The sequence below is a fragment of the Syngnathus acus genome, chromosome 3 (genome assembly GCF_901709675.1).
Source record: "Syngnathus acus chromosome 3, fSynAcu1.2, whole genome shotgun sequence".
In the NCBI taxonomy this organism is placed as follows: Eukaryota; Metazoa; Chordata; class Actinopteri; order Syngnathiformes; family Syngnathidae; genus Syngnathus; species Syngnathus acus.
The window spans coordinates 670,736-684,518 of record NC_051089.1 but is presented as its reverse complement, the minus strand read 5'-3'; the positions used below and the strand labels follow the sequence as shown (position 1 = coordinate 684,518).

General features: G+C 46.5%; 2 long non-coding RNA genes across 2 annotated transcripts in view; both read left to right on the top strand.

Annotated features, from left to right (window-relative positions):
• The first annotated feature begins 548 nt into the window (after window positions 1-548).
• On the top strand, window positions 549-3,493 carry LOC119120291. The gene is made up of 2 exons (XR_005097493.1): window positions 549-863; window positions 3,288-3,493. It is a non-coding gene; the product is annotated as an uncharacterized LOC119120291 (long non-coding RNA).
• A 7,982-nt stretch (window positions 3,494-11,475) lies between these two features.
• LOC119120292 overlaps window positions 11,476-13,783 on the top strand; it is a 43,706-nt gene continuing 41,398 nt past the window's right edge. The window contains exon 1 of the long non-coding RNA XR_005097494.1: window positions 11,476-11,645. This is a non-coding gene — a long non-coding RNA (uncharacterized LOC119120292). The remainder of the gene's footprint in view (window positions 11,646-13,783) is intronic.

The following is a 13,783-nucleotide window of genomic DNA, read 5'->3' as shown; positions in this document are numbered from 1 at the left end:
AATCGATGAGATGCGCGCTTGATTGGGTCTCCCTGCTTGAAAGGAAGGCGGGAGGAAGGAAAAAGGAGGTGGCACTTTTCTTTTATGGCAATTCTTCTTTCTTCTCTTGTTTTTGGGGAGGGGGTGATATTTAAATGAGCTACACGAGGAATAAAAAGTTGTCCGGGGTGGGAGGGGGGGGGGCGCTCTCTTCCCTCAATATTCCCACTTTTGCAGCCAGGAAAAGTTCAGGATGAAGTATAATCCCGTCCTCGCCATGGACAGCGAGGGTGAGTGCTTTTTTCTTCTTTGGTCTTTGTCCTCCGTGCCAGATGTGCTGCGGGAATGGAACCACGTTCCTGGAGAACGTAGGCGGTGGTCGCGTAGCGGAGGCTGGCAGCCGCGAGTATCCGTCCGTGGACGATGTTTTCCCCGCAGATCTCGCCGCGAGTGTGCGCGCGTCTGCAGCAGTGCGCGCCGTTAGATCCGCCCAAGCATCTGTCCGTCTCTCCATTGGCGCATCCATCATCAGTGTCTCTCTCTGGCGCGCACACGCACACACACATGCACGCGGGCGTACACACGTGCACACACAAGTACGGACATACACGCGCGCGCGCGCAGGATACTACAATGCCCCCTCCCACCTCGTCGAAACGTCACAGTCTCACACACAAAACGCTTTCGGTTTGCTGCAGTGTGACTGGCACGTCCGCGTGCACGTTGGCTTGTTTGGCGAGAGAGGGAGAGAGCGATTTGGTGCGCGCACGCGCACCGGCAAAAGACTCGCGAATCAATCAAAATGGACAAGTTTTTATTTTTGATCGTTTTTTTTTTTTTTTTTTTATTGAACGGGAACAACAAGCCGCAGCGCCCACTTGCAGGTAAAGACAACATTTATGTGTGTTCAAATTGTTGTGAAATGAAATATAACTACGTCAAACACTGAATTTATAGCGTAGCATATTGTTCACTAAATTTGGTCTCCGCGTGCATGCAAATATTTGACAAAGACAGGCGCATGAAAAAAGTTTGGATTCACTTCGTGTTATGAGTTCAATTTGTTATAAATAAATGACCACTCATGCGTGTTTATAAATGCTCCATATTGTGTTGGCGACTTTATTCGTGTACTAATTTCCTGCACGTCATTCGTGGGAATAAAATAGATGAAAACTCGAGCTCCCATGGATACTACTACAGATGATAGAAAGAAAAGAAAAGAAAAGTCTCAAGTAAAGTTGTCCGCGTGTGGTAACACTTTGAAATCAAAGATCTGACCTGATTGAGAAAAGCGCCGTAAAATGACAAAGGACCACATTGCTACTTTTGTTGTTGTTTTAACAGTTTAAAAGTAGCAAATTGAAAGTAAATGTCACTGCTCAATATTAAAAGCAACCTTTTTAAAGAGTGCCAAAGCACCTTGCAAAAAGTTTAATTTAACGTCATTAAAAAAACGCCAGGCTTGTTTTAGCCATCTCGCAAGTTTTACGAAAAAATAAATAAAATAGCCCAGAATGTCACCTAAATCCAATTTGGCTTTCAATTGAGCAACTTTTTCTGTCAAACGATTTGCTTTGAAATTAGTTTACATTTGAAAACAAAGTGGGTGGGTGTCTTCTATTTGAGGATACATTGATAACAAGAATAATGAATTTGAATTGGCGTTATGATCCACATTTCAAGTGTTTAGCGCACGGAGTTTGCGCTTGTGCCTGTCCACTTTTGGCTCACTTGTATTTTTCTAAGCTCACAGGGTGATTGATGCATGTGATGTCTTACATGTTTACGTTGCGACTCGTACATGCGTGTCGTGTCGTGTCGTGTCGTGCCGTGAGAACCTGCAAGTTGGTTGGTTGCGCCCCATTGCTGCGCCGAGATGCGTGCCGAGACCGGAGAGAGGAACCTGAACGTGGATCCGGGCCGGAGGGAGGGAGTGGGGGCGGAGGGGTGGGGGCGAAGTAAATACTTGAATTCACTTTCGATGTCTAAAATATAATCCTATCCGCAAATGTGGCGCGCTTATCTGCAAAAAAAAAAAAAAACACACGTGTGCGAGTGTCTGAAGTGGGTCAGCATTTTGAAGCTAAATTGTTAAGAATGACAAAAAAGATATTGTTGGCACAAAATGATTCCACTTATTTTGTAATATTTTTCTTCTTGCTGGAGAATAAGCACAAAACTAGTCATTTTTTGTGTTAATACTGTCAGACGAGCAGAAAAAGAAAGAAAATCCACAAGGATATTAGAAACATGAACAAAAGCAAAAAACAAGTCATTGGTTATGTGATGCTGCCTAAAGTTAAGTATTTAGTTTGGCATTTGCTCCCCCTCCCCGACACACACACACACACACCCAAGATGACAATATCAAAATACAATTTTTTCCCCCCCAATGGATAATCAAAAAGAAATCAGAAAATAATTACTAAGAAATCTGAGGATTTGGACTATTTTAAGGAAAATAAATCATCCAAGTGATGACTCGATTATGAAAAACAATTATTAATAGGGCAACCGATTAGTTATTTATTTTGGCACCTCAAATTGTACGTGGAGAATATATTCCCCTCGTTAAAACGGCGGTTGACTATAATCTAGAAGGGGGATTACAGAAAATAAAAGGAAAGGGGAAAAAAGTCAGAAGAAGACAAAATGGATGCCGCGTCCTCACCGCCTCCTGCCGGGTCGGGTCGGGCTGCGGCGCAGGCGGGGTCGGCGGGGCAAGTGCTGACCAGCCCTGTTTCTTTCTTGCTCCGCTATTGGTAAGCCACCACGCTCAGACACACACACACGCACACACACACACACGCACACACACACGTGATGTTGCGGTCGGTCGCTGTGGCCACCGGGGAGCGGGCTCATTTAAGGCCTCCTTGATGCAGCCTATTCATCACTGTCCCGTGCACAGTGCCTCAAAATTAAAGTGCCATCTACAAAGTTAGAGTGAAGGCAGATAACCATTGGCAGAGGTCAGCAGAGGTCAGCAGAGGTCAGCGGCGGTCTCAACCGCAAGCAAGCGCCGCCTCAGCTGGGCCGTGGCGTTATTAGTGCGGCGAGCCAATGGCGGCACCACTCGCTTTGGTCTGTACTGATCATGGAGTCAGATTGGAGCACTTGGATCAAGGCACCATTGGCAAATGGCGCTAAAAATGCTCCAGAGGGACGTGCTGTGGTGCACGCCGTGCAAAGACGGGAATTTTCCTCCTCGATATGTTCGGCGAAATCTGTTGGGTAGTGACAATGTCAAGTCCAAATCGGCGGTCTGGGTCGGCTTCATTTTCCTCTGTCTTTGTCTTTTTGAGGCGACCTGGATGCCAGAAGACGTCGCAAGTGCTTGGAAGTCAAGACGAAAACAGAGGAGGAAGGAGAGCAAGTTGTGGCCGCTTGCTTTCAGCCAGAAAGTGAACACTTCTGATCCAGTTAACTGTGGGTAACTCATTTTGCATGGACACAAAATAAAAAACCCTCTCATAAAAAACATCTTTGTCATTAAATGTGACTTTACAAATTTAAAGTTTCTTTCAGCCAGAAATTCACTCAAGCCTGAGAATTTGCGCTCTAGCTTGGAGGTTTCACCGTGCGTTGAAGTTAAACACGAAGCCATTTCGAGTAAACTTCGAAATGCACGTCACTTCAAATAAAAAAGGAAAGATGAAATGAACAATGGTTGGCGTCATTTATCCATAGGTCACCCAAAAGAAGACACCCAGCTCCAGTCAACATGGAATGATTGCGATGTGAAAACAAATTGGCGCTTTGACGTCCATTTTGGTCGGCAGCAGAGGGCGCTAGAGGGCCAACGGCAATGGATGACGCAATTTCACGCAAAAGCCCGGCACGTATGACGGACGGCAAAGGAAGGTTTGCCTTTAGTTGCTATTTCGGACATGTATGAAGAGCTCACTGTGTTTTTCAGTGTCGCTCAAAATGCACAGACGGCTCTTCTTCGTTTGGCATATCCCAACAACAAATCTTCTCTTCGTGATGCCAGCGTGAAGAGTTTTCACAGCGCAAAGTGCGACGGCGCGCCGCTGAGTGACTCACGACTTCCTCCTTCGCCGGTCGCCACGCTTGGATTGGGTGCGTGTGTGTGTGTGTGTTTTATGTGCGTGTGTGCGGAAACATGCTGACAGCTGCAGCTCATTACAGCCGCTATTACTGATGGCGACTGCTGGGGGAAATTCCTCCGTGCACACAGCAAAGCGCCCTGTTTACCGCGTGCAACGCACACACACACATGCAGGACAGAGACGTAACATCTGTAATGCAAACGAGGAAGAAAGGAAACATTTACAGCGTGAGAAAAAATGAATAAAAAAGGAAACATCACTCAGCCATGCAGACGCTGTTCATGTGGCGTGCACGTAAGTACACGCACGTGCACACACACACACACACACAGTACATACAAAAGAGGAGATGAGATCACTCAAGTACTCAAAGGTCTGTTACAACGGCAAATGTTGATGTCTCCTTGGCGCACAAACAGACAAACACACATGCATGCACGCACGCACACACACGCACCGAACTGAACTTTTTGTGGTTAATCAGAGCGACAAAAAGTGGTATGTGATTTTTTATTTCTAACCCCTGTTATGCAAGGGTGTGCACATTTGTGCCATCATAATATCTCATCTGTTTATTCATCGAAAAAAAATTCAAAAAATACTCATTCACAATAACGGTGAAAAGGTTTTCTCCTTTTTTTTTCTTTTTTACAGGGGTGCGTAGACTTTTCATATGCACTCTATAGAAAGAACAGGCCTATGGGTTCTGACATGTACAAGCACACACAGACACAAAATATTTTATTCTCTAACTCTTGTGTTATTGCTGCCAATTCTCGCATGCATAGCTCTAATCTCTCTCTCTGTCTCTCTCGCTCTCTCCCTCTCTCTCTCACGTGCACACATGCACGTGCACACACATGCACAGCGTAGCGTGTCCAGTGGCGTTAATGAGAGGGCTGCGATCCAGCCTCGCATGTGCGGGAGCCATTAAGGAGGACCTCTTTGCTGCACCCACCGCAGGCCGCTCGCTGCTCTCCATTACTGTTACACATCGGCTACGCTGTTCCGGGGGTCCGCGGGGGACCACCTGGACAAGAGCCCCCAGGGGGAAGCGCAAACACACGCACGGAGCAGAAAGAAGGCGCTTTCCTAATTTGGTTGCCGCTGCAAATAACATTTTCTTCCTAGTCGCATCACGCGCTAATGCTAACGAGGAAGTCTGTGAAACGTGTGCACGTTTGGTCAAATCATCAAAGGAGGTTGGGGGAGGAAATATAAATATATTGCGCTCGTATGACTTGTTGGTTAGGAGCCGGCTCGTTCGAATCAAACAAGATGCCGCCTCGCTGCCATGCGTCTGTCATGTTAATTACGCTGTGCGTTTTTATTAATAAAGCTGCGTCTGCATTTACGTGGTGGAGCGAGGCTGATGGCTCGCACGCTTACGGTTTCCCTTTTCCATACGGACAGCCAGCCAGCCATCCATCCATTTTGCTCATTATGGCGGCAGGAGTCTATTTCTTGGTGAGAGGCGGGGGACAGACAGACAGACAGACAGACAGACAAACAAAAGGAATGCTCACCAGGTTTCATTAAACAAGGGTTAAGGGTCAAGTTAGGTTTCCAATCGAACGGGAAAGCCTTAACGGGGCTTGAACCGACTAGCCCGTCGACGCATTGATTTCGACCACGCCGCAATGACAAATAGGGTTTGCTTGATTATTTGCCAATGATGTGTTTTGGTATTAACTCTGGCATTTCTTTTCAATATGTGCCTTAATAAATTTAAACACAATCTGATTCTTATTTTTCAAAGCAGGTCTAAGCTGATGGTTTTTGGTGGATTTGATGAAAATGCAGGTTGATGTATGTGGTGGTGGTTTTTGGATTGTTTTTCCCATAAATATTAGCCTGCATCAAAGCATCTGAATATTTGTAGAAATAAATCCGTTGAACATGTTATTGTCATCATTGTTATTCATATTTTTTTAAAAACACCATTCTGAGATATTTGGGCGGGCGGGCGAAGCAAACAATCTGGGTTGAAGGCGGTCTCGAAGCAACGTGACCTCACCTATGTTCACTCCCACAATGGCGCAACCTGCCGAAAATAGCAAACGAAAACATTTTGACCGGAAATCTCAAGTCAACCCCGAGCATGCGCAAAACGGAGGACGGGTTAGCGGAGACGTGAGCTGAGCTGACATGAGTGCAAAAGAGCACATATGGTGCTCGCCGCCGCAGATTACCGCGCAGGACCACCGGGCGGAGAACGACGGCGGGATTTCGGGGCTCTGAATGACAGCCGTGAAAACGGGAAGCGGCGTGACGGACGGCGGGCGGACGCTGACCGGCGCATTGCCCTGACAACGCATCGCAGGTTTAGAGGATGTTGGCCCAGGCTTTCCCCTCTCAAGTGTCACTCTTCCCCAGAGAGGATCAGGAAGTGTTAATCTGTGTGTGTGTGTGTGTCTGTGTGTGTGCAAGGATTGAGAATTGGATACATCCTTTTATCTGTTCCTAGGGATGATCACCAGGCACCAGCCAGGCAAAATCCACTCACTGGAAACATGAAGAAATGTGTGTGTGTGTGTGTGTGTGTGTGTGTGTGTGTGTGTGTGTGTGTGTGTGTGTGTGTGTGTGTGTGTGTGTGTGTGTGTGTACGTGTGCATGCGTTCATGTATGTGTGTGTGTGTATCATAGTGATTTTCCCCTGAGGAGGGAGCTCAGAGTTGAAAGGTCAAATAAACGCAGGGAGGTTCAGTGAGCAGGCTGGCAAGCGGAACAAAAAGTGTGTGTGTGTATGTGTGAGTGCTTCAAGGGTTTCAAGCCAGGCCGCGGATTTTAATACAGTGGTCGGGTGTCAAAATAGATGGAGTGTTCCGGCATGGAGTTAAGGTTCCGAGCAAGGATGAGGCTTTCAAAGTTTGACCCAAAAACAAGACGACGACTTTTGAGCTTCATGTTTGGGGTTTCAAATTCAAGGCGCAAAAAAAAAGAAATTTTCAAGCCGCCATGATGGATTCAAACATGAGTTTGTGTCTCAGTCGCAAGAATGAATTCAACTAAAGTGCCCTCAAAGTTGAATTCACTGGAAAGTATGGAACGTGTCTTTTGTCTTTTTCGGGCCTTTTTGTCTTTTTTCTTCCCAAGGAGTCACTATTGGTTTTGTGAAAGTGATGAATGATGCAATTTCACATTAAATGAGGCCAAACAGGAAATCGATATTTCCACCCTTTCATTTTTTTTCCTTTCCCTTCGATCACGGCAAGTTATTTATTTCCTCCAAAATGTGAAATAAGAGTGACATCGTGGCGTCTAAGGCTAACTAGTCAAGTGCAGACAAACTTTACAAAGTGACTTTTACCCTAATGGAATATTCCAAAATGTATTCATCGACACTTACAAATTGAGAAAAGTGAAATACGTTCCATTGACAACTTTCTTTTTTTTGGACATTTCTAGTTTCTAACTTAGCCAGTAAAAAAGGCAAAGAGTTGACCCGATGATGTCACGTTGCGCTCTCGTAACTAAACCCGGGAATCCGCCTGACAAGGCGACGTGTTAAGAGCCAAACCGTGTCTTTTATTACGTTTCTTTGTGTCGTGTTTTTGCCGCCGCGTTCCAAATCACAACAGGGCGTGGAAAGATCGTGCGGAATCTCATCCTGTCCCGTCCACCTGTTCTTGTTCCCGCCAAGATTTGCACGCCTGACTTCTGGCCTGGAACCGCCACCAAACACCACACGCGTGCATTTGAGGGCGGACGCGTCACTTTCCGCTAAGTGCTTCTTTCACTCTTGTGTGATCCACCTGACCGACTGACACACACACACACACAGGCATGCGCCATAAACCGGATTGGTTGACAGTAGTTTTGGAGCATTTGTGGGGGTGGGGGGGGGGTCGTGTTGACGTAGAGCGGGTGTGGCGGCGGGCCAGCTTGACAGGAGGCGAGGAGGAAGTACACAGGAAGTACATTAGTTATCACTCCCGTGTCTTCTCCACCTTTTCACTTCTTATCATCGCCACCTGACGCCTCAGACGCCGTCATGTCTTCTGTGCTCCACTTTGGCGTCGGGGTCTACCCCCCCCCTCCTTCAAAAGACAACGGGATGAAATATTTAAATGAAAGGCGGCGGGGAGAAAAGACAGGAGGGAGAGGGCGGGGGTTAGGGGCTTTGGAATTGGTTTAGTCGGCCGAGAAGCGACGGCGGATGAGTTCAATCATCCGCGCTGTACACTCGCCGCTAGGTTCGGCGGAGTTCAAAGTCGTTGCTTCGGAAGGGTAAAGCGCTCAAATGACCTCATGGCGTGACATCATAGTGTGACATCATAGTGCAAGGCGCCAATCAATTCAGTTGGCATTTTTCTTCTCGACATGCAGCTCCTGACCACGACAAGAATCACATTGTAGTTAGCGTCGTAACTCTTTAGCATGTTAGCAATAAATCTGTTTTCATAAGAAATAAGGCTTGATGCACAATCCTTAATCTACCTCAATTTCTTCCTAAATTTCTGTCTTTAGCATTGTGACCATTCAAATGTTGAACAATGTCAATCCTGTCAAACAGTGAGATTTTCACAGCCAGGTCATCTTGCTAGCATAGCACCTGTTAGCATGTTCTCATTCTGCCTGGAGTATTTCATTAGACGTTAACGCCAAGCTAGCTCCTTGTATGACAGTTAAGAGTGACTTCAAATTGTCAATCAATGTTTTATTTCCGATGGGCAAATTTGTGACTTGGAAGTCAACCAATTCCAAAGTTGGACTTGAAAGGTCTGTCTCTCTCTTTCTCTCTCTCCCTGGACATGCGGCCATTCAGTAGTTGAGCGTTACTTCAAATAAACATGGCGTCTCCCAGCCTCCCCCCCTCCCGGCAAACAAAATGGAAATGGCAAGGGGATCAGAGGCGTGTGATTGGGCGCAGATGTGCGTCCCGTCTGGGTTTGCTTAAAGGGCCGCCGGTGCCAGGAACATTCGGCGGGATTCAATAAATAGAGCTGTTAGACGCGAGCCATTTCCTTGTCACCATGTCAAGGTTTTCCTCAGAGCGGATGTTTCACATTTTGACTGCTTTCACTCTCAGTGCACACAGAACCGCGGCGCGTGCCAACATAGCATCGTCCGTAAACGTTACCTTTTGTATACAGATGTTATGTTTGCGCTTCTAGAACGCCGCTGCAAAACACCATCCTTCCTTCCCAAAAAGCCACCCTGGAAGAAACCTTTTATTACCTCTGGAAAATGTTTTTGAGGAGCATTTTAGCTTTCATAAATGTAAGTAAGTCATCCTGGGGATCGCTAGGTTTGTTGGTCAATTCATTTAGTCGATCGGTTGGTTGGTCAGTTGGGCGGCCATGCCATTTGTCCACGGTCGGCCATCTCGACTGACTTTGTTGGATCCTTCGTCGGTCCGTTTTTTAGTTAGGTAGCTTTGCGTATGTTTGCAATTCCATCCAATGTCCTCATACCAGGAACAATCTGTAAAACCCGCTCAAAGATTTTCATGGCATTTGTATGTTTGATGTCCTTTTCAATGGCATTCCCCATCTTGTTTTACATCACGCCCCCCATCCCTCCTCCGACGAGGCTAAGAAGAAGAAGGTGATCAAATCATCGTACGGAGAAATCCGGGCCGAGTGCTAAAGGTCACGGCGAGGAGTGCGTAAAAATGGATGAAGCCTAATGATTAGCTCAACCTTTAGCTAATCAATAATCATCTCGCCGGCCCGGTCGCCCATTAACCTCGGCCGCTATTGTCTCCTCTGGCAGCTTTATGGCAGAGTGAATATGAGCTCCAATACATTCCTGTTATTAAGTCTTCTCAGTTTGCCTATCATACTCCAGTCGACGGCCATATAAAAACAGAGACAAAGTAGCCGTAAAATCCAGCCCCAGAAGCGAGTCAGGCGTGCTTGCACACTGGCAGTAGATTTCGGTCGGAGTGACGACGCTTTGCTTTGGCTGTAGCTTCCAATTACAGCCCATGTTATTTCATGCACGCTAGCGGTCGCGTCCACGTCACCGGCCGGCCGGTCGGTCGGTCTCATCTGTGGGTCTACCCTGCGCTTGCTTGCGTTGGCAGATATCCCAAACGGAACAGATTTCACTTTTGAAAAGGCTCCGTTCCAATTTGGAGGAGTACGTCTTTTTTAAAAAATACGTATATTTTTATTTGATCAGTATGATTATTATTCTTTGCTGCTATGAGGAGTATGGCAATTTTGACACAGCCGTGAATAAGCGCACATATTTTGGTTGTAATCGCATTGCAAACAAATGGGAAAAAAATGTGATTTAAAGGACGCCTCCTCCTCACAAAACACACACACTGGAATCCGTGTGTGCGCGTGATGCCATCTTCATCATCGCATCTCCCTCTTTATTGCCTTTAATGACGCCGCCTTCTCCTTTCATTAATTCTTTATTGATTCCTCCCGACGCCGCCTGAATTATTTTTCAATTACGGCGAATAAAACAAAAGAAGAAACTATCGTCAACATATAGACAAACAGATGTTTTTTTGCAAATGTTTTTCTTCCCCGTCTTTGTCCGACACGGCGAGATGACGGCGCCGAGAAGCCAGGTAAAGGTCAACGGAGACACTTTGGACAGCTGAGCGTGCGTTAAGAATTCACACAGGTCAACGCTGGAATTTTTAACACGGCGTTTGGGAGGAAGGCCGTGGAGAAAGCACCACGGACGGGCAGGCAGGGTGGACGCGCCAACGCTTGCCCGCAGGTCATTAATTACTGCAATTATTCAGCCTGCTATCGCAGACGCGTATCGACTGGCGGCTTTGTCTGACGACGGGGGAACGTGAACTTGCGCAAATGAAGCAAGCGTGAGTTTCACCGCAAGGTGGCTTGCAGATTGGATTTCCATCTCTTGGCTGATATCTGCTCTTGTCGGGAAGGCCTCTGTTGTCCATTTATATCTCATCCATCACCTTGTGGATTGAAGGCACTTTTAAGATGGATTTCTCAATATATCAAAATATGAAATCTAAATAATTCATTTATTGATCAGAGAGGAAGTTATAGAGTTTATAGGTAGACAAATAGTCAAAGGTCACACAAGAAGCTCCTCTGTGGACGAGCTTCTTTTCCCAGAAAAAAAATGCTTTCCAGATGTTTTGTTTTTTGGTCATCAGCAGGAGACGATAAAAAGTAACTGACTTTTTTTTTTATTGAATCAGTTATATACAAACAACATGGCATATCACGAACAGTAACACTGACTTTGACTCCAATGTTTTGATTTTGTGAGGCAGTCGTAGAAGAGGTAGTCGTAGAAGAAGAAGAAATAGAAGAAGAAGTAGAAGAAGTGAGAAGAAGTAGAAGAAGAAGCAGAAGAAGTAGAAGCAGTAGAGGAAGAAGCAGAAGAAGTACAAGAAGTAGATGAAGTCGTTGAAGTAGAAGTGGAAGAAGTAGAGAAGTAGAAGTAGAAGAAGAAGTAGTAGAAGTGGAAGAAACAGAAGAAGTAGAAGAGGACAGCAAGGACTGGGCAAACAATTGAGAGAATGTGGTGTAAGAAAGTAAGTTGTTCTTTTAGAAGAAGCAGAAGAAGTAGAAGAAGAAACAGTAGAAGTTGAAGAGGACAGCAAGGAGTGGGCAAACAATTGAGAGAATGTGGCGTAAGAAAGTAAGTTGTTCTTTTTGTATAAATTGATCTATTGTCTACCATTGTCAAAATTATGAATGCTTCTAAGAAACGGTACGCATTTTTTTTGAAGGGTCACATTCAACAATATGCACAAACCAGGGGAAAGACAAAAGTCTACACACCCGTGTTGAATTGACACGGTATTGTGGTCTTTTCTTTATTAGAAAAAAACTCATTTGCAAAAAATGTCATTTTGTGTTTGTTTCCCACACGTGTATAGCCAAATTGTTGGCATAGGCTGACGCTCTTCCTGGTGCGTGCGCGCGCATGTTTGTTCGTGCGCGTTGCCCTCTCCCATCCGTGTGATATACGCAGCACTAATTGTCGGGCCTGGCCCCCACATTCCTGGCCGCGGCCGGCCGGCCCACCAACACCGTGTCACTTTAACAACTACAAATTATCGCCGCCACGGAGCCAGCGGCTCGGCGGCGGCCGGGAGAATACAGAAACGCGTTTCCTCTCGTAAATCGTCGCCTCTCCTACCGCTGACTGACGTTTTTACCGCGACATTACTGCGTCTGCTTTGAGTCGGCCGAGTCAGACGATTCTCCGGGCCCCCCCCGGCGTTGTTATTTGACCGCCGTTATTGATCCGGCGGGTTTCCCCATCATGGCGGCCGACCGACGCTGGTATAAAAGGAGAGATGGTGATATAGGGCCGTCTCGGAACATCTGCTCCGCAGGCTACAAGTGGCTTCGTCTTCTGCTTCTGGATCCAAATTTTTTTTTTTTCCATTCCGCTTGTTTCCCACAGTTCTCCAACTTTTTACATCAGAACCACCTGGCAAAATACAATTGATTTGTTCCATGAGCGCCTCGTGACGCAAAACACTGCAATCCTCGTTCCCCATTCAAATGAATGGAAATGCCCCAAATCTGTTGCAGCCCCCCCCCTGATTGTGAAATCAAATCTAAAAAATAACTTTTTAATTATTGTCATCATTGGTAATTCCTAATTACATTTGTTGCAGATATAGAATTTTTGAAAATGAGCATGACATCATTCGAGTGAAAAATCCACTCTTCTTCACTCAGCTGAAGCTTTCTTTCCAAACTGTTGCAGCATTCAAACGTCACGCAAGGAACCCGAGCCGGCCCGCGAGGCTAGCTCCCCTGTCGTGCGCGCAAACGGTTAAGCGAGCTTTTCTCCGGCCGCGGGCCGCGGGCTCGGTCCCTCTCTCAGCGCGACGCATAAAATGATGCCGACCGCTCAATCGGATGCGGCCTAAGTAGGTCCGCATGGCCCCGCTCGCAGCCTTAAGTGCTTCAGCGTGTCCCCACAGAAGTGCGCGCCAGCGCCGCCGCCACGGGCCGAGACCCGGGACCTGGACCCGAGCCGCGTCTAACGAGAGGCAGATCCAAAGCCGGCCGTGATTGATTTCCTGCATCTTGATTTGATATCCTGAATTAATCATGGGGACTTGAATAATAGATAAAGGCAAAATAAAATACACGGACTCCGAGCACTCAATGGCGCGCTCCGTCTTGTTTGACGTCACGGGGGAAGTGGATGTGGACCGCAGGCAGCCGCCTTGTTTGTGTGCCACTCTTCGTGTGATCTGGCGTTTAGTCACACTCTGCATCTCCTCAAGTCGCTGTCAAGGCAAAATCGATGTCTTCTAAAACTCACACACCAAAGAAAAGTAACTTGTTAACAATGAATAATTCAAAATATCGCCGAGTATGCAAAATGCAGCCCTTCGCGGCGGCGGGCGGCGGCGTTTTCCAATCGCAACTGTGAGAAATGACGCACTTAAAGCCCTCCGGGAAACTAAAAATCGACTTTGATCCGACCTTCTCCAAAGTCGACTCCAAAAACATCTTTATTCGTTCAACCCGTGTCGTTTGTTTGTTGCTTTTGTCAACGTCTCCAACACGTGCCCGTGAAAATCCACTTGCGGCTTGAAGCAAAACTTGCGAGTTGGACTTTCAAAATAGGATTTGAAAGGCGCCATGAAGGCTTCCAGAGTTCAATAACAACATCCACCTGTTGGGAACCAAAGCAATTCCCTTTTGGTGCATCGCTCACTTGGCGCAAGTCATCTCATAAATGTTAATCCAAGTTTCTATGCCAGTAGAATACAGTCAACAAGAACGCCATCTGCATCAAGCTCATTT